The sequence below is a fragment of the Schistocerca americana genome, chromosome 3 (genome assembly GCF_021461395.2).
Source record: "Schistocerca americana isolate TAMUIC-IGC-003095 chromosome 3, iqSchAmer2.1, whole genome shotgun sequence".
NCBI classification, from domain to species: Eukaryota; Metazoa; Arthropoda; class Insecta; order Orthoptera; family Acrididae; genus Schistocerca; species Schistocerca americana.
Window position 1 is genome coordinate 413,261,986 of NC_060121.1, and position 26,212 is coordinate 413,288,197.

At 43.2% G+C, this 26,212-nt stretch overlaps 1 protein-coding gene across 1 annotated transcript in view; it reads left to right on the forward strand.

Annotated features, from left to right (window-relative positions):
• Positions 1 to 26,212, forward strand: part of LOC124605320 (choline transporter-like protein 1) — a 482,432-nt gene that overhangs the window by 334,521 nt on the left and 121,699 nt on the right. The window lies entirely within an intron of this gene.

Genomic DNA, 26,212 nt, shown 5'->3' on the forward strand with positions numbered 1-26,212 from the left:
CTGAATCTTTTCTATCTCTTGTCTTATTGCAACTTGGTAAATGTACGAAACAGACAACAATACTCACGAATTCGTCGAGCAAAATCTTTGCAAGCACTTCTATAATGTCTATTTACTCAGTATTCTTACTATAAATCTATCATGTGCCTGCCCCACGGATAGGTTTATGAGGTCGTTGCACATTAAATCACTCCTTATAGAAACTCCTAGATACTTGAAGGTGATGACCAAGTCCTGTGACCGATCTCTCATCGCATAAATGATACCGTATCTTTCGTCTGTTTACGCGCATTACACCAATTTATTTATTTTTAGACTGTGCTGCCGATCTTTGTATCAGACACTGATCATTTGCAAGTCCCTCTGCGTTTCTTAACAACTTTTTAAAAATATCTCCTTCCTGTAAAAGACTGGGTCATCAGTGTGCAGCCTCATACAGCTGCAAATATTATACATCATTTTTATATATCGTGAACAGCTACCTTCGTGGGTAGATCATAAGGCGGGGCAGTACACGAATACAGTGACAGTAGCAGTTCTTCTGCGCCATACGTGCCAAATACACTGCTGGCCATTAAAATTACTACACCAAGAAGAAATGCAGATGACAAACGGGTATTCATTGGACAAATATATTATACTAGAACTGACATGTGATTATATTTTTACGCAATTTGGGTTGTAAGTAGGCTGTTTAGATTTTTTTATTGGTAACACCACCTCTGTATGAAAATCACTGGCTGTGCTGTGTGCAGTCGGTGGCTGCTTTGCATTGTTGTAATACTCGCCATTGTAGTGTTAGGCAGCTGGCTGTGAACAGCGCGTAGCGTTGCGCAGTTGGAGGTGAGCCGCCAGCAGTGGTGGATGTGGGGAGAGAGATGGCGGAGTTTTGTAATTTGTCATGAACTGATATATATATTATGACTTGTGATGATATCAAGGTAAATACATTGTTTGTTCTCTATTAATATCTTTCATTTGTTAACTATCCCTATCAGTAGTTAGTGCCTTCCATAGTTTGAATCTTTTATTTAGCTGGCAGTAGTGGCGCTCGCTGTATTGCAGTAGCTTGAGCAGCGAAGATTTTTGTGAGGTAAGTGATTTGTGAAAGGTATAGTTTAATGTTAGTCAGGGCCATTCTTTTGTAGGGAATTTTGAAAGTCAGATTGCGTTGCGCTAACAAAATATTGTGTGTCAGTTTAAGGACAGTCGTGTATAATTCTTCAAAGGGGACGTTTCAGGGTGCATAGATCCTGAGTAATCAGTACCCAAAACAACCACCTCTGGCCGCAATAACGGCCTTGATACGCCTGGGCATTGAGTCAAACAGAGCTTGGATGGCGTGTACAGGTACAGCTGCCCATGCAGCTTCAACACGATACCACTGTTCATCAAGAGTAGTGACTGGCGTATTGTGACGAGCTAGTTGCTCGGCCACCATTGGCCAGACGTTTTCAGTTGGTGAGAGATATGGAGAATGTGCTGGCCAGGACAGCAGTTGAACATTTTCTGTGTCCAGAAAGGCCCGTACAGGACCTACAACATCCTGCTGAAATGTAGGGTTTCGCAGGGATCGAATGAAGGGTAGAGCCACGGGTCGTAACACATCTGAAATGTAACGTTCACTGTTCAAAGGGCCATCAATGCGAACAGGAGGTGACCGAGACGTGTAATCAATGGCACCCCATATCATCACCCCGGGTGATACGCCAGTATGGCGATGACGAATACACGCTTCCAATGTGCGTTCGCCGCGATATCGCCAAACACGGATGCGACCATCATGATGCTGTAAACAGAACCTGGATTCATCCGAAAAAATAACTTTTTGCCATTCGTGCACCCAAGTTCGTCGTTGAGTACACCATCGCAGGCGCTCCTGTCTGTGATGCAGCGTCAAGGGTAACCGCAACTACGGTCTCCGAGCTGATAGTCCATGCTGCTGCAAACGTCGTCGAACTGTTCGTGAAGATGGTTGTTGTCTTGCAAACATCCACATCTGTTGACTCAGGGATCGAGACGTCGCTGCACGATCTGTTACAGCCATGCGGATAAGATGCCTGTCATCTCGACTGCTAGTGATACGAGGCCGTTGGGATCCAGCACGGCGTTCCGTATTGCCCTCGTGAACCCACCGATTCCATATTCTGCTAACAGTCATTGGATCTCGACCAACGCGAGCAGCAATGTCGTGATGCGATAAACCGCAATCGCGATAGGAAACGTGGTGGTACGCATTTCTCCTCCTTACACGAGGCATCACAACAACGTGTCAGCAGGCAACGCCGGTCAGCTGCTCTCTGTGTATAAGAAATCGGTTGGTAACTTTCCTTATGTCAGCACGTTGTATGTGTCGCCACCGGCGCCAACCTTGTGTGAATGCTCGGAAAAGCTAATCATTTGCATATCACAGTATCTTCTTCCTGTCGATTAAATTTCGCGTCTGTAGCACGTCATCTTCAAAAATGGTTCAAATGGCTCTGAGCACTATGGGACTTAACGTCTGAGGTCATCAGTCCCCTAGAACTTAGAACTACTTAAACCTAACTAACCTAAGGACATCACACACATCCATGCCCGAGGCAGGATTCGAACCTGCGACCGGAGCGGTCGCACGGTTCCAGTCTGTAGCGCCTAGAACCGCTCGGCCACTCCGGCCGGCACGTCATCTTCGTGGTGTAGTAATTAATGGTCTGTAGTGTAGAAGCCCTGCGTGCCAGATAGAAGTGCACCCGTCTCGACACTTGGGTATTCAGCGCCAGGACGAAGTGCAGGGTGTCGCGTGCGCCCTGCGCCCTGCTCCTTCTGCCCTCTGGCCTCGTTCCTGATTCTGTTTTCGGGCCACGGGGGCGGCCGCCGAAAGCGTCGCCGGTTGCCGGGCTGCACACATCGATTGAGCTCGCAGCCCGTCGCAGCTAGGCTATACCTGCCGTATCGGTTGGACGTCGATACAATTTACTTCTGGCCTCTTCAGTGTAAATCACTATTTTAATCCTCCCTCGAATTAATCTGTAACATATTGGGTGGTGGCGTACTTCACTCTACTAAAAATTTAGCACATCGAAGACAAAATTAGTATTTCCCAGGATAAATCGTGCTGATACTGTGTAACACCAACTCTAGCATTGGCAATAGTCTCATTTCTACCACGAAGACAGACCACAAATTGCTTCAGATACGCTATATTCAGCGGAACTTACTTATTGACGACTACATCACGTAGATCTGTCAACTCACTGATGATTAGATTCTGTAGAGCTATCAGATTGTGAGGATGTTGATAGTTATGTTTGATCCGCTGATCGAGATAGTCCTAAAATTTCTATGGGATTAAGATCGGGGCAACCGTGATGCGATAAAGTACCTGAGTAGTTGTCCAGTCAGCAGTGAATATGGCCCTGTCATCTTGGAAGATGTCAATGTCCGTAGTATGCTCATCAGAAAGACAACACTTGGACATTGGTAGCCGGCCGGTGTGGCCGAGCGGTTCTAGGCGCTTCAGCCTGGAACCGCGCGACCGCTACGGTCGCAGGTTCGAATCCTGCCTCGAGCATGGATGTGTGTGACGTCCTTAGGTTAGTTAGGTTTAAGTAGTTCTAAGTTCTAGGGGACTGATGACCTCAGGTGTTAAGTCCCATAGTGCTCAGAGCCATTTGAACCATTTGACATTGGTAATCTGTAGCAAACAGCCTGACCACGGTAACATGAGTGAGTGGGCCCTAGCCGTGCTGTTTTTCTCAACCAATTTCTGTTGAAAAAATGCAGAATTTCTTGTGGAACATCGTGGAATATTTCCGCTTCAGCCCCTATCAGCCCTACAGTTTCATGAAGTTCTGACAGGTGCCGGCGCTACACGTAGCCTTCAAAATGTCGTCTGTAAAGGAGGAGCGTTCCAACCAGAGCTGTCGTTCAGTTTCTTTTAGCGGAAAACCAGAGCATCACAGATATTCCTAAGCGCTTGCAGAATGTCTACGGAGAACTGCCAGTGAATAGAGCACGGCGAGTCGTTGAGCTAGGCCTCCGTCATCATCACAAAAAGTCGCGCCAACCTTTCCCATCTCCTGCATGCCGGTCGGCCGTACACAGCTGTGACTCCTGCAATATTGGAACGGGCGGCCACTCTCACTCAAGAACCTACAAAGACTAGAAACCTGGATGGCAAAATGGAGAATCCGCCCAAACCCAACCAAAACCCAAATGGTTTTATTCAGTCACAGACACCTGACAAAAAAACGACAACAAAACACAAATGGCATACAACTGACGCTGTGGGACACACCACTAAGACTTAACGACACAGCCAGGTACCTAGGAGTGTACTTAGACAAGTACGTAAAGTGGAGGCCGGCCGCTGGTGGCCGAGCGGTTCTGGCGCTACAGACTTTAACCGCGCGACCGCTACGGTCGCAGGTTCGAATCCTGCCTCGGGCATGGATGTGTGTGTTGTCCTTAGGTTAGTTAGGTTTAAGTAGTTCTAAGTTCTAGGGGACTTATGACCTCAGCAGTTGAGTCCCATAGTGCTCAGAGCTATTTTTGAACTTAAACTGGAAAACACACCTCACTTACCAGCTAAACAAGACGAGAAAAAGACAATGCCTAATCAGACAAGTACAAGGACGATTCTATGGATGTGACGACCAAACGGCGATCCACACCTACAAGACGTACATTAGACCAGTGATAGAATACGCAGCAGCCCCCTTAGGGGCGACCAAAATTTAAATACACCCAATCAGCGCGTACAGTAGCTCACAACAACAGCCAAGAATACCCAGACCTCGCCCCCCATTATGGAATCACTAACCCAAGACATCCCACTTCCCCCACACCTGACCCAAAGACACAGAAACTAACTCCAGAAAATACACACACACACACACACACACACACACACACACACACACACACACGCACGCACACACATGAACCATCGAACTAAGTTAGACATAAAAAGTAGCATAGATACAAGAAGTTAAACATAAAAAGTAGCATACACATAAAATTTATGCAATTTTGCATCTCTGCCACAAAAGTCATCCCCCTAAGGTGAATGGAGGACTTGATGTAAACATGAGCTCAAATCAATTGTATAACACCAAAGTATCCAAACCTCCCACCTATAGCAGACAATATAAAGAAAAGTGGCATCGTCATTGTCAATATCAATGTTAATGTTAAGGTTAACGCTAATGTTTAAGCATATCTGTCCATATCTATCTATACACATATACACACATTTTGTTAATGATTAAATAAATCACTTAAGTAGTAACACAAAATAACACCACCACAACTCACACACATAAAATGAAACAACACCATACTAAAGCACAAACATCAGTCATCTCAGAGCGCATCCGCACTGTATATTACTGTACTGTATTTCTATCGTATGCCACAACCTCTTTGTATTGTAAAGTATTCGAAGAGAATTTATGGAATAATCATGATGGAAAATATTGTATAATCTATAAACCGTACACTGTATTTCAATATGACTTAAAATCTTTAATCTTTAAACTTCAATGTCTAAATTTTATTTTATATTTTTGTATTTATTTTATATTTTTGTATTTATTTTATATTTTTGTATACTGTCTCATACTCTATACTGTAAATATGATAAAATGCACTTTTGCCAAAATACTGAAATAATAAATAAATGAATGTACTTGTACAGCAAAAGGCTGAAAAGGGTAATGTAAGCCATCAAGCAGCCCGCCCATCCCCTTCAGGGGTGGGAATGAAAAGTGCAAAAAAAAAAAAAAAAAAAAAAAAAAAAAAAAAAAAAAAAAAACCTCTCACTCAAGGTAATCGGCGGATTACAAACAAACACCTCATTGCTCACCTGGAAGTCTCTGTTGGTAGTGCTGAAATACTCGTCCACCAGTTGGGGTACTCAAAGATGTGTACCCTCTGGGTTCAACGTAGTCTTACACAAGACTTCCATCTGTTTGGCCCAATGAAGGATGCACTCTGTGAAAAGCAGTACGTGGAAAATGAGGTGGTTATTGATCCGGCAAGACGGCTCCGACGTCGACCAGTAGAGTGGTACCATACGGACATACAAGCCCTCCCAGTAAGGTGGCGAAAGGCTGTCGGTTTGAACGGAGATTATATTCAAAAGTAGAGTTTTGTAACCGAAAGAGCGGGGAATAATATGATTTACTGGATTCCTGAATAAAACCAACCTGTTTTCAGAAAAAAAATATTGCATTACTTATTGAACGATCCTCGTACGAACTCCACAAATTCCGGATTAAACGCCTCCTTCGGCCGCCACTGCACTCGATGTACATGATCTGAAAAAGAGGCTCTGCAATTCCCTGCTGATGGAGCTTCCGTCGTGTTGTTTTGGCGCTCTCAGGGATCACAGTTGTGACATTCAGTTCTGCAGCGAATTTTGCAGCTGTAGTCCTCTTATTTCTTGTCATATTCCTCTTCACTAAACACGCATTTTTGTTCGCGTTGTGACTTAGCGGAAGATGTTTTTTGGCTTTCCGAGTCTGCGGTAAAAATCCATGGTGCGTCTTGAAACACACAATAGTTTGGCTACCTCGGTTACAAAAGTACCCATCACAGGAGCATTAAGAACTTCCCGACCTCAGAAATCGCTCAGCTCCGACGTAATGCACAGACAACTACACATATCACTGTTTTGATCACGACTGATATTTGCAACGTATTGACGACATTGCACAGGTGCTTTCGCAATCAAATACAACGGCGCAACCAGCAGGCTTGGCTAGCATCTGCATCTATGTTCAGGCACGTATTTATCGCAGTATTTCCAATGCATGTATACAGAGTGAATCAACCAAAACTTGCACCGAAAAAACTGCGAAAATGGAAAGTGCTATTGATGCGCGGTTTTCATGGTGTGGATTGGTAGGCGGGGATAGTTCCGTTTCAGCCGCGCTCGCGAGTGGCCGCTGTTGACTGCTGCGCTGCACTTCCGTGTTTACATCGCTGTACTTGTGCCTCGCCGAGTGCTGTCCGTCCGTTAATCTCCGTGTTCGTTCCTATTTCTTGTGATCTGATCGCTCTTTCTGGTCTTGCTGCTGCTAATTGGAACTTCGGTTGTTTAACCGAAACTGCGTCGCTGGATTAACCATGGCCACAAACCTCAGGAAGAATACTCTGGTATTTGCTTTTGACAATAAATCCCGTCCTGTTCAGCCGACATCCCTGGAAATAGATGACTGGATTACTCAGGTAACTGGTCTCAATTCTGAAACCGTCCTTACCTGGCAACTGGATCAGGAAAAATACTGTGTTTTTGTCAAGTTAATCAGTGCTGCGACTGTTGATAAAGTGTTACGAAAGTGGGGCTATGCAGTAGATTTTGTGCATAGAAATGGTTATAAAAGTAAGGTTTCCATCTATAGAGCGGACATTCATTACAAAACCGTTCGTGTCTTGAATCTTCCCATTGAAATTGAAAATGATAAGATTAAGGAAGCTCTTTCAAACTACGGAGACGTTAAATCAATTGCAAATGAAAGATGGTCGCCTCGCTTTAAACTGCAGTGTTTCAACGGGGTCCGCTGTGTAGAGATGGACGTTAAGACGAATATTCTGTCTCACATTACTGTTGGTGGGAATAAGGCACAAATTGTTTATACAGGTCAGGAAGCTACATGTCATATACACTCCTGGAAATGGAAAAAAGAACACATTGACACCGGTGTGTCAGACCCACCATACTTGCTCCGGCCACTGCGAGAGGGCTGTACAAGCAATGATCACACGCACGGCACAGCGGACACACCAGGAACCACGGTGTTGGCCGTCGAATGGCGCTAGCTGCGCAGCATTTGTGCACCGCCGCCGTCAGTGTCAGCCAGTTTGCCGTGGCATACGGAACTCCATCGCAGTCTTTAACACTGGTAGCATGCCGCGACAGCGTGGACGTGAACCGTATGTGCAGTTGACGGACTTTGAGCGAGGGCGTATAGTGGGCATGCGGGAGGCCGGGTGGACGTACCGTCGAATTGCTCAACACGTGGGGCGTGAGGTCTCCACAGTACATCGATGTTGTCGCCAGTGGTCGGCGGAAGGTGCACGTGCCCGTCGACCTGGGACCGGACCGCAGCGACGCACGGATGCACGCCAAGACCGTAGGATCCTACGCAGCGCCGTAGGGACCGCACCGCCACTTCCCAGCAAATTAGGGACACTGTTGCTCCTGGGGTATCGGCGAGGACCATTCGCAACCGTCTCCATGAAGCTGGGCTACGGTTCCGCACACCGTTAGGCCGTCTTCCGCTCACGCCCCAACATCGTGCAGCCCGCCTCCAGTGGTGTCGCGACAGGCGTGAATGGAGGGACGAATGGAGACGTGTCGTCTTCAGCAATGAGAGTCGCTTCTGCCTTGGTGCCAATGATGGTCGTATGCGTGTTTGGCGCCGTGCAGGTGAGCGCCACAATCAGGACTGCATACGACCGAGGCACTCCGGGCCAACACCCGGCATCATGGTGTGGGGAGCGATCTCCTACACTGGCCGTACACCACTGGTGATCGTCGAGGGGACACTGAATAGTGCACGGTACATCCAAACCGTCATCGAACCCATCGTTCTACCATTCCTAGACCGGCAAGGGAACTTGCTGTTCCAACAGGACAATGCACGTCCGCATGTATCCCGTGCCACCCAACGTGCTCTAGAAGGTGTAAGTCAACTACCCTGGCCAGCAAGATATCCGATCTGTCCCCCATTGAGCATGTTTGGGACTGGATGAAGCGTCGTCTCACGCGGTCTGCACGTCCAGCACGAACGCTGGTCCAACTGAGGCGCCAGGTGGAAATGGCATGGCAAGCCGTTCCACAGGACTACATCCAGCATCTCTACGATCGTCTCCATGGGAGAATAGCAGCCTGCATTGCTGCGAAAGGTGGATATACACTGTACTAGTGCCGACATTGTGCATGCTCTGTTGCCTGTGTCTATGTGCCTGTGGTTCTGTCAGTGTGATCATGTGATGTATCTGACCCCAGGAATGTGTCAATAAAGTTTCCCCTTCCTGGGACAATGAATTCACGGTGTTCTTATTTCAATTTCCAGGAGTGTATGTAACGAAACCGGCCACTTCAGACAGGAATGTACGCGGCGAACTGTTGTTCTCAAAAGTAATTTGATACAGCGTCAGAAGCTTACCTTAAATGATCTGTTACCAAAGAATAGCTCGGATCAACTGGTTGAGGATGTTAACGCAGGGGGCCAAGCTGATGTCTCCCTTCACGATAACAGTCGATTTCCCCCGTTAACAACTAAGGGAAACCCTGTTACGACTACTAGTGAAACTGAAATGCAACCGAAAAAAACGACGTCTGGAAATGACTGATAGTTGTTCAGAGGACGAGCTGTCTTGTCCCACTCCCTCACTTCGCAAGCAAAAACAGTGCGATGAGGAGGCAGAGGAACCTGAAGGCAAAATGCGAATAGAAACTGATGAAAAGGTTCAAATGGCTCTGAGCACTATGCGACTTAACTTCTGAGGTCATCAGTCGCCTAGAACTTAGAACTAATTAAACCTAACTAACCTAAGGACGTCACACACATCCATGCCCGAGGCAGGATTCGAACCTGCGACCGTAGCGGTCACGCGGTTCCAGACTGAAGCGCCTTTAACCGCACGGCCACACCGGCCGGCAGAAACTGATGAACAGAAAGATAATACACATACGGTACCAGAAAATGAAGGGGGTGTAATCAGCATTAATTTGCAAGAAACAACGGGCGCAGTAGCCGATTGCAAAGATCAGCAGCTATCTGTTAATAAACAAATTCAGGGAGAGGTTGCAAAACTGCAGTCTCCATTTGTTTCCCTCGATCAGGAAGTGAGTGAAATTAATAAAGAACGAGCAAGTGGTGGCCAATCTGAAATCACGGTCAACACCTCAGGGCAGGCGCCGGCAACCGAAATTGCGAAAGCGTCCGCTGCTGCTCGAGACGTGCCGCGAAGTAAAATACTGACGCAACCAAATGAGAATGTAGCTCGTAACCAAGGGAAGGGAAAATCCGGCAGGGGCGACCCAAGCCCAAAGAATGTTCGGTCCGAAACGGTCTTATACGAATCATTGGAGGAAAAATCAGAAAGTCCACCAGGAAATCAGCCTGTTCGCGGTACAAGAGAAAACATCAGAAGTAGAAAGAAACGGGACAGTGACTAATAAACTGATTGAAGTGTTATTCCATGTTCAGCCTTCCGAGAAAACTGTTACAGCTTGACTGAGCCCTGAACCACAGGAAACTAAATTAGTTCATCAAAACAACTACATAGTGACAGCACAATGACGCAATCTTATTCTGTCACCACTATAAACATAAATAAAATTACGACCGGTTTGAAACTATCGGCCCTTAAGGAATTTTTGTACGAATCCGCGACTGATATTACCCTGTTACAAGAAGTTCTAAATTCGGATTTAGTAATTCCCGGTTTTGTCAGTTACATAAATGTGTCTCCCGAAACAAGTGTTGGAACAGCTGTTTTGGTGAGGGAAGGGATTACAGTAAGCGAGGTGGAACGACTGGAATCCGGAAGGAGAATATCACTAAAAATCTATGATGTGACTATCATCAACTTGTACGCCCCTTCAGGAAGTTCTCACCGAGCTGACGGCACGTTTCTTCAAAGATGACCTGATATACTTGTTAAGGAAAACTCCAAGACAGTTATTACTTGAAGGTGATTTTAATTGTGTTCTAAATCGATTAGATCAGTTACCTAATTTTAATTTCTCAAGTGAACTAAAACAACTAGTTACTGGTTCAGAATTAAAGGATATATGGGAAATCAAATACCCCTCCGTTGTTGAGTTCACTTATGTCACGGCAACATCACGTAGCAGGATTTATAGACTATATATTTCTAAAAATCTTGAAACTTCCGTGACAAAAGTATAAACCAATCCTACGTACTTTTCAGACAATTCAAGTGTCTTAGCTTGCATAAATCTAACAAGACAACCGGTTCGCCGGTTCAAGAATCAGTGGAATTTGAACACTTTCTTGTTAGTAAATCATGATTTAGAAGACCTGATTAAAGAAACATGGGCAATATGCCTGCGTGCTCGTAGTAGATATGCCACTGCTATTGACTGGTGGGTTAAAATGGCAAAGCCGAAGTTGAGGAAGGTTCTTATTCAATACAGTGCCCAGAGCGCAAGGGAAATGAAATGCACTATAGAGTATTACTATTCCGTTTTGAGAGATCTATATGATCAAGTCTCAGCAGGTTCCTCACTTCGGATAGCAGATATCAAAAAAGTCAAAGCCAAGTTACTTAATATCGAGAGAAGTCAAATGGAAGGGTTGAAAATAAAATCGAAGGCAAATTCGGTGTCAGAAGATGAAACTACTTCCCTATATCATTTAGTGAAGCATACGAAGAACGGGAGAAGGGCTTTTATTGATGAAATTCGAACAAAACACGGTACGATTCTCAGAACCCATCAGGGTATCATGGACGTGATTTATCGCTATTATTGCGAGCTATATTCTGTACATCGAAGTAGTGATGCCTCGTTGGAAGAATTCCTTGACATCCTAGCCCCACAGCTGACAGAAGATAACAAGGAAAATTTTCTCGAGGTTGTCAGTGAAGAAGACGTGTATGAGATTCTGTGCGCCTCACCACCAAAAAAATCCCCAGGACCGGATGGTCTGCCATCAGAGTTTTACATCCGTTACTGGCCAATAGTAGGTGCAAAAATTACGGACATTGTAAATGAGGTTATTCAGGGTAAAATGATTCCGGCTGAGTTTAAGGAGAGTAAAATTGTTCTGGTGCCAAAAAATAATGGAAACAAAGATTTAAATAATTTTCGTCCAATTTCACTGCTGAATTCTGATTATAAATTAATAGCTAGAATAGTAAACAGGAGAATTTCATGCCTTACAGATAAAATTATTAGTCAACATCAGAACTGCGCGCAAGCCAGAACCATTTTTCAAAATCTAGCGGAATTCAGGGATATCATTGCAATAACTTCTTTAACAAACATAAAGTGTGCTTTATTGTTTTTAGATTTTTATAAAGCGTTCGATGTAGTAAATCATGAATATCTTCTACAGACATTGAAGAAAATAGGTTTCAACGATAGGGTCATACAGTTGGTTAAAACATAGCAACTGGAATAAATGCTAAAATAGCGGTGATTTGTCAACTATCCAGGCCGATGCAAATACAACGAGGTGTTCTTCAAGGAAGTCCTCTGTTCATGTCGCTCTTCGCCTTTTCGCTGGAACCTTTTCTCCGACATGGCCACGCTAGATTAAAAGGCTTAACATTATCAGGAAATAAAACAGTTATACGAGCCTATGCTGACGATACAGGGGTCATTATAAGGAATAATGACGAGGTAACCACGCTAGCAACAGTGATTGATTCGTACTGTAGAGCATCTGGAGCCAATGCAAACGAAAAAAAAGTAAGATCTTAAATCTCAGAGGTTTTGATAATATCAACGTCGAGTGGGCAAAATTAGTCCGACATCATAAAACACTTGGGATTACCCTGACAGCATGCCCTATGAAAATGACAGCTTTAAATTGGAAAGCTGCAGCAGATAAAGTGCAAGGAGCCATTATAGAGAATTTAACTCGATATATGAACCAAGTTCAAAGAACACAGTATATCAACTCATGCATCCTTGCTAAAGCTTATTATACTGCCCAGCTGTTTCCAATACCGAGAATGATAGCTAGGAGAATTATGTCCAAAATCACCAACTTTTTGTGGAGAGGTGAAGTGTTCAGAGTACCTGCAAAAATAGCCACTTTAGATCCTAAAAATGGTGGACTAGGATTAACTGATATAACGGATAAAGCCTCTGCACTATTTATCACAAGGCAAGTTAATTTAATAAGAGACACACGAGAAACCATAACCAGCCAACTTTTCGAGATCATTAAACCTCGAAGCCTGCGTCCCACGATTGACGTGCAGAATATCAACAGTCGCTTACAGCATGTGAGGATTTTCTATATTGAGTTTAGTTATGTCAGTGTCGAACTCAGGCAGTCACGACACTCAACATCGACAGCCATAATGCGGGAACGAAAGAAAAGTGAAGGAAGGAACAAAATAGAACGACAGTTTCCAAACAGTGAATGGACTGAGATTTGGAAAAACATTAGTTCTAATGTGCTCACGTCTTATGTAAAAACGTCATGGTACAAGACAGTTAACAACATAGTTAGCACCAATGAAAGACTGCACGCAATCGGACTCTGTGAAACAAATTTATGTCAAAAATGCCATCTAATTGACACAGTAATTCATAGATATATTTGCAGTGGTCACATGAACAGTTGGGAGTGGATCCGGGAGCAAATAGCTCTGATTACAAGAACATCCCCTGAGTATATATCGCTGTCATTGATACACAGGCCTGAAGCACGCTATTTCCCAGAAGCAAAAAATAACGCTGTGTACTGGTTGCTGGGAAATTTTGTTAATTACTTCCTTAACAAATTAGGATCGGACAGCATCATAGAGTTCAAGGTACACATGCTGTGTGAATTCCGCAAAATTAGAAGGTATTCGAATCGCAAGAAAAAGTTCGGCAATATGTTAAAAATTGTATTCGAAAGAATGGGCATTGGTTAATATAAAAAAAAGAAGACTATGTTGGCAGTGATGTATTGTAGTTACCTTAAGGATATTATTTAAAATTTTACGGTATATTTTTAGTGTGTTCTTTTTCTACTTCAGAGAGTAGTTTTTGAAATTTATAAGCTAATGTACAGAACTTATGTGTCAGTGAGATTGTGTGTCTAATAGTGTCAAAACACAAAACATTACCGGCCGCTGGTGGCCGAGCGCTTCTGGCGCTACAGTCTGGAACCGCGCGACCGCTACGGTCGCAGGTCGAATCCTGCCTCGGGCATGGATGTGTGTGTTGTCCTTAGGTTAGTTAGGTTTAAGTAGTTCTAAGTTCTAGGGGGCTTATGACCTCAGAAGTTGAGTCCCATAGTGTTCAGAGCCATTTGAACCATTTTTGAACAAAACATTAAAGACGCATTATTGACTTATATTAGAAATCTGGAAATAGACAGTTTTTATGGAAAGGTCCTCATCGATTGGTTAAAACCATAAGATTCTATCTGATAATGTAATATTTAATGGCTGGCACATTGCCCTGTTCATTTTTGCACTGTGATGTGTAAGTCAGATTGGCAGTGAAAGACTTATTATATAGGTCTGATCACTTCAGATACTTAACATTCAATTGATGTCCAGAAAGTGTAGTTGGAAGGCTAGTCAATTTTATTATATATCTCCTTTCCGCCATTCTCGAGTATTTCAGAAATTGTCTAATATCATTATTAAATTGTTTTATATTTAAAATTATCCCACCAACTTGCTGATATCCATCATAAAGAACTATTAATGATTCTGTAATGATTGGAGCTCATGCAAGTCAAAGTGCAGATTTTATTTCTTCATGTTGAAGTTTGAATGTCTTAAAAAAAAACTTTTCTTGATTTTTTTTAAAAAAGGTAGCTGAGTGGTCAGCGTTACGGACTGTCAATCCTAAGGACCCGGGTTCGATTCCCGGCTGGGTCGGAGATTTTCTCCGCTCAGGGACTGGGTGTTGTGTTGTCCTAATCATCATCATTTCATCCCCATCGACGTGCAAGTCGCCGAAGTGGCGTCAAATCGAAAGACTTGCACCAGGCGAACGGTCTACCCGACGGGAGGCCGTCGTCACACGTCTTCTTCTTCTTCTACGTGGATTCCTTAATCGTACCATACTTACACACCATATCTTAAATACCATAAAAGAGGAAGCGAGATGGAATCATGGTTGGTAGTCCCAATTTATAATTCAGACAATTTATTGACTTTACGCCTTTTGAGGAATTTGACAATTACAATTTGTGTACGAGCCACTAGATAAAGCTTTCCAAATTCAGTTAGAAAGCTAACGTACTCAGTACTCAAATAAACAGTCCCTTGCGAGACAGTTATAAAAACTTAATGTGCCAGGCATTTCTAGAAACGTTAAGCATAGCACTTTATCAGTTACCTGTAAAGGGTGACTTAATGACACTTGAACACAGTGCCAAGCTAAGATCCAGTTATATAACATGATAGAACCACTAAAATAAAATAAAAAACTGCAGCAGAAACACTGATCTTTAAAAATAAAAGTTCACGTGCTCAGACGTGTTGATAAAAAATTACTAGAAAGAGCTGCGCAAGGAACTCAGCAGATGCTAAGCAGCTTAAGGTTTAGCCATTTGCCAGTACCTAATATTTAAGGAAACAGGTTCATATTCGAACAGGTTACATACAATATATATTTATGTCTCTACCAGCTTAACCCGCCTTGGCGGAATGAATATAAATACTAAACTTTGGAAGACAACCTGTGAACAACTCCCGGTAGTGGCCAGGTTCTTAAACACTGCCAGGCCTAGACCTCGGACGACACGTCACTCCCCGCCATAGCGCTGGCACAATGAAAAGTTTCTGCCCGAATCACAAAGACATTCCAATAACTCTGAAACATAGAAACACTAGGCAGAACCTTTGACTCGATGTATGGGCAAGCGTGTAAAGGGAGACGTTACACAACTGACAAAATCGCAACTTTAACCTTAAGCATTTTACGCATGGACAAATGGATTAATAGAGTGCAGGCTTTGAAAATGCCAACATAAAATCATTTGATTACAAGAGACACAAAGCACTAGTAATACTTCTGAGAAGAGTTTCAAATAACGGCCACCATTTAATTAGGCCAACTGAACTCTTCCACACCATCTTAAAGTTCGACTATGAAAGTCTCAGCACAATAATAAAGTTCAAATGGCTCTGAGTGCGTCAGTCAACAAAACAATTACGACCACTTACTTCATATCACATACACAATACGAGGGAGCGGGTTCCACAGCTTCACCTCAAATTTTGTTCTCAGTGAAGTCACAGAACTTGTATCTCCAAGCTGCCCATGTCGCCAAAACGCCCGACCAACTTCACACCACAACATATAACCGTCATCACACTCTTTCGGCAGCCGTTGACACTCGTCTCCCAGCGAATGTCACGAGATCTCCAGGGTTACCCGACGAAGGCTAACAACCAACCCTCTTCACCCGCCAACCCGAAAGGTAAGACACGCGAAAAGCAAAGATAGCTTAGCTGAATCACAAACGATCTCAACGATACATGAACAAAATAACACTGGCGCCAGCTCGCCGCGGCTCACTAGTTTTGTAGGTTCTGACCTGTAACGAGACAACTGACCATCACGGGTTGTTTTCAAAATGACCACCGGTAGGGGCAATACACGCTACCATTCTGGTACCGTACGACTGCTGCACACGGTCCAGGCAGCAGAAATATGTCGTTGCATATCATCGGCTGAAATTGGCATGTCCTTGTAGACAGCGTCTTCCAGCTTTACCCACAGAAAATAGTGTGGAGGCGTCAAATACGGGAACGGGTCGTCCAAGGTACAGGTCCTCTGATTTCAATCCAACGTTTTGGAAACGATCGGTGAAGACATGCAATGGTAATATGTCCATAATGGGCTGGATAGCCATCATGTTGGTGCCACAGGTTCCTCCTAATCCGCATAGGAACGTCTTCCAGCATCCGTGGATGATGATATGTTAGAAGGTTGCGATATTTATGTGCGTTCAGTGTACCAGGAAAAATGGACATATGACGTTTACACTCCATGGATGCTGACGTTCGTCCTGACGAAGCCAACGAGGATTGTCAAAAGTCCAATAGTGCATGTTTCGGCGGTTTAACTGGCCATGATTGGTAAATATGGCTTCATCACCAAACAAAATACGTAACACATCCGCAGTATGCTCTACATGTACAGAAGTTAACACGATTCTCATAATCGTTTCCATGCAGCTCTTGCTAGAGAGAGACTTGATGGGCATGGTACCTATGTCGATGGACCATGCACAGGACAAGTGCCTGATTAATGCCATTTCGTCATGTGATTGCGCGGGAGTTAACGTGTGGATCAACTGCAACAGCAGCACGAATATTAATTTCCCTCTCTTCTGTCGTCGCCTGTTTTCTTCTGTTATGTTGTCTAGATGTTACAATACCACTTTCACGTAACTGGTTGAAAAGGTTGATAAATTATTGCCGAGAAGATTGTTGTTATTGGGATATCTTGCCGCACGCACAGTACAAGAACGAACTGCATTCTTCCTACACTCTCTTTACACCAGGAGCTTGTTCTCGTATTGGTAAATCCCACGTCCAGTCACGACCTACTGGTTGTACTGTCACACACTAACTGACCAGCAAGTTGCATTGCACTCAATGAACACACAAGCACACTGTAGGCAAACATAACAGCCGCGCGGGATTAGCCGAGCGCTCTAAGGCGCTGCAGGCAGACTGTGCGGCTGGTCCCGGCGGATGTTCGAGTCCTCCCTCGGGCATGGGTGTGTGTGTGTGTGTGTGTGTCCTTAGGATAGTTTAGGTTAAGTAGTGTGTAAGCTTAGGGACTGATGACCTTATCAGTTAGGTCCCATAAGATTTCACACACATTTGAACATTTTGCAAACATAACAACATCGAACCTAGCAGCTACGCAGGTTGAATGACACAACCAAGTGTCGGTGTAGGGACTTTTCAAAATACGAAAACTCGTAAACGACTCGCACTAGAAGCCTGCAACAAACATCATTTACATTCTGATTTACCCTACTTTTAGTCTGTTAATGTCAATAGGCATTGTTCCATTTAAAAAAGTGTAAAGGGTCTATTTGCACAAAAACACACTTTATAAGTAGTATTACAGTCTGTTTATTAGCTAATAATACGAGTCCTCGACTACCAATTCATTCTGTGAAAACCATACATCAATATCGCTTTACATTTACGCAGTATTTCGGTGCAACTTTTAGGTGAGTTACCCTGTGTAGTCTTGCGAAATCTGAAGACTCTTTTTCACAAACTTTGCGTTGTCCAAATAATTACTCGTATGTTTTCGTATTCCACTGACAGAGTTACGCCACGACGCATTTGGCTTTGTAAATTCACTCTCTATCGTTTCTGGACAAGGGAGCCTTGCCACCATCTGTGAAAGTTTGTATTATAACGGAAAAATTTTCAGTAAGAAGCCCCCCCTCAGTAAGAGTGTCACATTGCAACGTGTGTTATTGCCAAATTGCCAATAGCTCCGCTGCAAAGCGCGACACGTCTGTGGAGCGAACTGGATATGCGTTCCGTCAGACGCTTCGGCGAGCATGGCAGCCTTGATCTGTGCTTCAGAGCGAGTCGCCCTGCTGACGACAATGCATACGCAGTACACGAGTACGTAATTTGTGACCGTCAGACGGCCAACGAACCATTGCCTCTACCTGTACACAGGTTACACAAGGAGCCGTACTTCTTTTCGTGGAGTATTCTTCTTACCAATATTTCCCGCTGCCTTACCCGTTCCATTCATGACGGTTTGTATGACTCCGTAAGCACCATAATAACTCTTACTTTACTCTAGTGCATCGAAACATCCTGGACCTCAGGTTCGATCACAACCACTGCTTAAATTTTGAATAAAATGCTCAGAAAAGGCATCCGAAGACTTCTGGTACAGCAAGTCAACCTCCTACTGCCAATTGCCTTGTCAAAGAGAACAAAATAGCGGATAGGTTTTAGGAATCCTCTTGCTCTTGCGAGTGAAAGACTGTCCCTAACACGTGGAAGAATCAGCAGTGGTCAATGGCATGAGGTGCAGATGGCAATGAAAACCACTGCATTAAACACAGGATATGTGAGCTACAATCGAAAAAAAAATCATGTTTATCTCTCCATTGCAAAAGATTCCCGATTAGTCCCCCCTTCGGATCTCAGGTTGGAGACTGCCAAGGGGGAGGTGATCACGAGTAGAACAATGAATAACCAACGAAATGGTAAACATTCTACGAGTCGGAGAGTCGAATGCCTGAGATCTGAATGTGATATAATGGGAGTCAGTGGATTTCTAAGCAGATGAACGTAGGGTTATATTAACAACAGCAGAAGATGGTGTAACGGGAATAGGATTCGTCATGAATTGGAAGACAGGGCACAGAGTGAGTTACTGTGAACAGTTGAGGGACTGGATTATGCTCACCAGAATGTGCAGCAAACTAGCGGCAATAACAACAGTTCAGGTGTACATGCTGATTACACAAGTGAGAAGATGAAAAGGTAGAGGAAGTATGAGATGAAAATCAAATAATCATGATTGATAGGAAAGCTGTGATCGTGGAAGGAATAGTAGACAGAGTTTTGGGAGGATATGGGATCGGTAGTAGCAATGAAGGGGAGAAAAACTAAATGGTCTCTGCAATAAATTTCAGCTACTGTAAGCGAATACACCGTTCGAAAGTCAAAAGAGGAGGAAGTGTAGATGGAAAAGTCCTGGGGACAAGAGAGAACCCGACTGGACTGTATTATTATCACACAGACACTGCGATATCTGGCACTGGATTGTGAGGCGAAAGGGGGAAGTACAAAATTCTTCAGGAAAAGACAAGAATTCTACAATGTAAGTCTCTCGTAAATAAAATAGATATCCAAAGCGAAATGGCCACAGGAAAAATACGAAGAAATTGGAAAAGAAGTGGTTGACGGAAGGTGTGATTCAGCATATAGAAAAGTCAAGACAACCTCCGGTAAAGTTAAAGCGAAGGTGTCAACATTAAGAGTTCAAGTGGAATTCTACTGTTAAACACAGAGACGAGAACGGGTGGGTGAAAGAGTACACCGAGAGCGGGTGGAAGCGTCTAATGACGTAATAGAAAAAGAAATGAGAGTTGATATCAAAAACATATGGGATCCAGTTTTAGAGTCAGAATTTAATACAGCTTTGAAGACTTGCGATCGAATAACTCGGAAGGCGTAGGCAGCATTTCTGCCTTCGAAAATTCTCAACGCACTGGGGAAAGTGGCAAGCAAACAACTATTAAAGGAAATTTTTAGAATCTACGTAATACCGTCAGACGTTCAGAAAAATATCATCCACACATTTCCGAAGATAGCAAGGGCAGGAAAGTGTGAGCACTGCTCCACAATCAGCTTCACAGTTCATACTGACAAGCTGTAGATAAGAATAATATACAGAAGAATAGAAAAGAAAACTGAGGATGTATTAGACAACGACTGGTTCTGCTTTAGGAACGGTAAAGCCACCAGAGAGGCAGTTCTGACGTTGAGCTTGATAGTAGAAGCAAGACTTAAGAAAAATCAAGACGCGTTCACAGGATTCGTTGACCTACAAAAACCGTTCTACACTATAACGTGTTGCAAAGCCGGATAATATACAATTCGTACCACAACGAAGAAGGAAAAATAAGAATGGGGGACCAAAAACAAAGAGCTAGGATTAAAAAGGGTGTAAGACGGAAGTGCAGCCGCTGTCCCTATTTTTCGATCTCTTCATCGAAGAAGCAATGACGGAAACAAAAGAAAGGTTCAGGATTTGGATTAAATTTCAGGGTGAAAAGATATCAGTGTTAAGATTTGCTGATGACCAGTGCTAAGATTTGCTGATGACGTTGCTGTCCTCAGTAAAATTGAGGAAGAATTGCGGATCTGTTGAATAGAATGAACAGTCTAACGAGCACTTATCATGCGACTGACAGTATACGAAATGAAGATGAAAGTAATAAGGAGTAACAGAAATGGGAGTAGCGCTGAACTTCACATGTACACTGGGGACGAAGAAGTAGACGCAGTGAAGGAATTTTACTACACTGGAAGCAAAACATCGGTGGACGGACGAAGCAAGGATATCAAAAACAGACTAGCACTGGCAAATAAGTACAAAAGAAGTCTACTAGTCATCATCATCATTAGTTATCTGCTATATTAGCAGGTCCTTTGCCTCTCCATTTTCTGTGATCCATTGCTTCCTTCTTAAGGCTGCTGTATGTTGTACCGTACATCATGTCATCCAGTATCTGGAATCTCTTCCTTCCTCGCTTCCTTTTCCCTTCTACATAACCTTCTAAAAGTGTTTTTATCATTCCGTCATTCTTTCTTGATATACGCCCAATCCAATTTCTTTTTCTTCTCTTTATTGCATCTAGTAACTGTCTTTTCTCTCCCACTCTTCTCAGTACCTCTTCATTTTTTACTCTGTCCATCCAACTTATTCTTTCCATCCTCCGCCATGTCCAGATCTCAAAAGCCTCCAGCCTTTCTCTGTCTTTCTTCCTCATAGTCCATATTTCAGCGCCATATAGAAGAACACTCCATACAAGACATTTTATGAGTCTCTTCCTGAGTTCTCTGTCCAGACCGCTGCAGAGTCTGCTAGTATCGAACATAAACCCTAATTTGAGGAAGAAGTTTGCGGGAACGTACGTTTGAAGCACAGCATAGTACAATAGAGAATCATGAATTATGGGAAAACCGGAAAAGAAGAGATTCGGTGTTTGAGATATGGTAGTAAACAAGGATGTTAGAAATTAGGTGGACTGTTAAGAGAGGAATGAGAAGGTTCTCTGCAGGATCGGTGTAGAGATAAACGTGTGGAAAACATTGACAAGAACACGGGAGAGAGTGCCAGGACATGTGTTACGACGTCAAAAAGCAGCTTCCGCGGTACTAGAGGGAGCCGCAGATGATGAAAACTGTAGGAGAAGACAAAAACTGGAATAATCCAACAGATAATTGAAGACGTTGGTGGAAGCGAAGAGACTGACACAGGAGAGGGATTCGTGACGGGCCATATCAGATCAGTCAGAATATGGATGGAACAAAACATGCCCTCGCGAGATTTACGATGAAGACAGCTCGTCCTCGAATACCCCTTAAACATTTCCAACTTTATTTCTCAGGATTAAGAAAAACATTTCCAGTGCTGAAAAAAAATCGATCACAGTTCCTGTAACATAAACCTGAACTTCTCGCCAGATCAACCGTGAATTGTTTCACATCATTTAATTAACGAAGTATGAATATTACAAAATCAAAAGATGTTGACTTGAACAGATGCCTATTTGTCGTACGTGTATAGAGCAGATGAGAGGAAATGCGGACTTTGGCAGGATCGACGAGTAACTGTAACATGTTCGTCATGTATAAAATACAGTGTGAACTGTCCTGAATCTAAAAATAAAAAGAAAACTTCATTATTCCAGAAAAAATTCACTAAAGATGTTTTTAACAAACAATGTCAAACGCTACTGGGATACAAATAAATATTACAGTATATTGCAGCAAGAAGGAGCAGTTGGAGCTACAAAATTATATTCAAATACTTGTTGCAGAAAACGACTACGCTAACAAACTAATATTGATGTTCATCTTTGTATTTAGTACTCAATGATATGAAACTACGAATATGACGTATCAGATGAGCGAAAGAGCTCATTAAAACGCACTGTTCCCATTCTCAGAAAGCGCAGAGCCCCTATGCGTGTTTTGAGTATGTAACCCACATAGCATAAATGTCTGAAGGCCGGCCTGCCACAGCGATATAGACGATACGACTGGTAGTTACCTCTGTCGGCCAAAGGCACAGCGCTTATCCTCTGCGTATGAGAATCAATTCTTTTCAACAGCATTAGCACTGTTAGTAACTATTGATCCTGCTCGTCCTCAAGAAGATGTGATACCAACAGCGCTTTATTCGATTTCGTAGTCACGCAACGACAACGTCGTGGAGTTTCAGGAGCCATCGGGTTCCAAGGTCGATAGCGTCTAGGGTGCATCTCCAATGGCGCAGACACAGTGCTTCCAAATGGGCTAATCCCATTTCAGATGGACGAAAAGTGAGAAAACTGACCTCGTATATTTTAAAATCATTAATAATTTTTACACGTCTCAGTTAACAATACTGTAAAAGAAAACAACTTTCATAAAGTTATCTCTTACTTTATCTTAACTAGTTTTCCAGAAATAATTCGTTAAAATTTGCGTTATTTTTTGAAAGTGACAGTTTTCTGTCCAGCTCAAGAGTCGTACATGGCAATTCGGTGGGGACGATTCATTTTGAAGCTGAATGCCTTTGTTGATGGACGCATATAACAATAACACAACAATAATGAATACGGTTTTTAAAGATCTTCTATTGATTATTAAGCATAAACACAATTTTTTTAAAGATTAACCTTCTATAGGCCCGAAACACTTTCTATTACGCTTTGATTTCAGTTTTAAATTCTATGGAGAATCTTGTCTGAAACGTGAAAAATAATTAATAATGCGTATTTAAGCTCACACTGCACTTTGGTTGAGATGAGCTGCCGTAAAACATAAACAGCAGGCGATCGACAAAGATATGGTCATAATTCATGGGTGCTGCAGTTGTTTCTATTTCCTTTTTATTTTTTCTACAGTTCTTTATTGAAGATACACAAAAACGTTTAGTAACATTGTTGTTAAATCAAATCCTGAACAGCATCGCACAATTGTAATTCCATTTAAAAGTGCGTTAATCAGAAAACATACGAAAAATGATGAAATTTAACATTAAATTTCAGTTCTAAAAATGTCGTGTAAATACCACCTCAAACTATAAAATTTTACCTTGATTTTGAATTTTATTTGTGAATTTTACTTTGGCTGATTTCTGAGTCACGAGTCTTAGAATCTAGTGTTTTTATTAAGGTACCTTAGCTGCACCCTTAAAAAAAAACTCGGAAGCACTTGTTTGTCGCAGATGCGAGTTTTGCAGAAGATAAAACCTGAACGTCTACTTTAGATGACTGAAAATTGAGCCTCCACAAAAAAGCGAAGTTTCCTGTCGTCCGAAATGAAATGGGACAGCCCACACGCGTCAACCCGCCGCAGAGGATGACCACAAGAATTCGACGACGTAGCTCACGACGCCTTCTCATAGCCGTACGGATGTGGCGCTGTGGTTAGCACACTGGACGCGCATGTGCGAGGACGGCGGTTCAAACAGGATGATTCCCGTGAAAGGGCATGACAGCTTTCCTTCCCATGCTTGAAACAATCCGAGCGTGTGGTCCTTCTCCGATGACTTCGACGTTGACGAGACGTTAAATTCTAATCTTCCTTTTCTTACAGAGCCATGTGGGGCGATGGACCGTTGTAACTTTTCTACCAGTTATTTTTCGTGAACTGAAACTGCAGTAAACTGAACTGCTATTCTGTATACTAGTGTTTCTGTGTTGTTATCCTGAACAATACAAGTTGTGTAATTACGCAAACTCTATTTGATAAAAAAATGAGTCGCCAAAATTAACTGTATTTTTAATTAACTTTGCCAAGGCGACTGGAAATGTTAACTGTATATTATATAAGCTGTTCTGCGAAATTCTGTTGTGCAATACAGTGAAGTGCTACATGCGTGACGTCGCAATACGTGACTTGCAATTACAGTAATTATTATAGTTTGTGATGTGAGACTTTCCTGTTCGGCGGACAATCGTTCAGCCATCATCAGGTGGTCCGGAGATGGAATGAAGTATCTGCTTTAAAAAAAAAAAAAAAAATCCTTTCATTCCATTTCCCTGATGGAGATAGGGCGGGATGCTTGAGAGCATCTTGTTGCTCTATTCAGCCATTTGAGTTATACATTTATTTTTCACAGCTTTTCAAAGTAATATTTATTTTTATTTATATTTCTAACACATTTGTAATATGAAGGTGGTACCTGCTTTTTGGCGAATTTGCTTGATGTATATCTAAAATACTTACAATTTCCTATGCTTTGTGCTGGGGCTGGTTGGTGCAGTTTTTACAATTAGCGTGCGGCTGCGGCAATGGACGGGTTGGACCCAATTGCCTTCTGCCCGCCGTCCCTTCACATCTCGCGGCCTGGTGTCACGGTTTGATTTGATGGACCTTAGTATTGGCATTCATGCCTTATTCAGTTGAAAGCCAATGACCCTGTTGATTAAATTATCAGTCACACGAATTTCAGTAACTTCTTCGAGAATAGTCCCAAAATTTATCGATGATAGCCGGCACTTTCTTTTGCTGGTAATTCACTTACAAAGTCCATCTTCAGTGCAGTGGCCTACTTTTGCAAACTTGTTGGGCTGAAGTAAGAAGGTGGGGCGCTCATGTCTCACCTTCTGCACAGCGATCTTCAGTTGCGCGGATCGTTGTCCAGTATAAGTTTTTCCGTGAAACTTGGTACACCACCGCTTTTTCGAGACCCGTGCCGTCTTTCACTGTCCTTAATAAAGCTCGTGTTTTGACTGGAACGGTTGTCCGCCGTAATAACGTGGGCCTCTCGCGATCGGATCTGGCAGTACACCCGAGAACCATGACAGCATTATTGTCATTTTTAGTGTTATTTTCAGAGTTTCCTTCATTCTATAATGTCATAGTTTCACGTTCTTTTTACTCAGTTTCTTTTCAGTTAAGAGCTTCTGAATGTGTAATGAAGTGTTCTGCGGAGTTATGTACACTATTGGCCATTAAAATTGCAACACCACGAAGATGACGTGCTACAGATGCGAAATTTAACCGACAGGAAGAAGATGCTGTGATATGCAAATGATTAGCTGTTCAGAGCGTTCACACAAGGTTGACGCCGGTGGCGACACCTACAACGTGCTAACATGAGGAACGTTTCCAACCGATTTTTCATACACAAATAGCAGTTGACCGGCGTTGCCTGGTAAAACGTTGTTGTGATGCCTCGTGTAAGGAGGAGAAATGCGTACCATCACGTTTCCGACTTTGATAAAGGTCGGACTGTAGCCTATCGCGATTGCGGTTTATCGTATCGCGACATTGCTGCTCGCGTTGGTCGGGATCCAATGACTGTTAGCAGAATATGAAATCGGTGGGTTCAGGAGGATAATACGGAACGCCGTGCAGGATCTCAACCGCCTCGTATCAATAGCAGTCGACATGACAGGCATCTTATTCGCATCGCTGTAACGGATCGTGCAGCGACGTCTCTATCCCTGAGTCAACAGGTGGGGACGTTTGCAAGACAACAACCATCTTCACGAACAGTTCGACGACGTTTGCAGCAGCATGGACTATCAGCTCGGAGACCATGGCTGCGATTACCCTTGACGCTGCATCACAGACAGGAGCACCTGCGATGGGGTACTCAATGACGAACCTGGGTGCACGAATGGCAAAACGTCATTTTTTCTGATGAATCCAGGTTCTGTTTACAGCATCATGATGGTCGCATTCGTGTTTGGCGACATCGCGGTGAACGCACATTGGAAGCGTGTATTCGTCATCGCCATACTGGTGTATGACCCGGGGTGATGGTATGGGGTGCCAT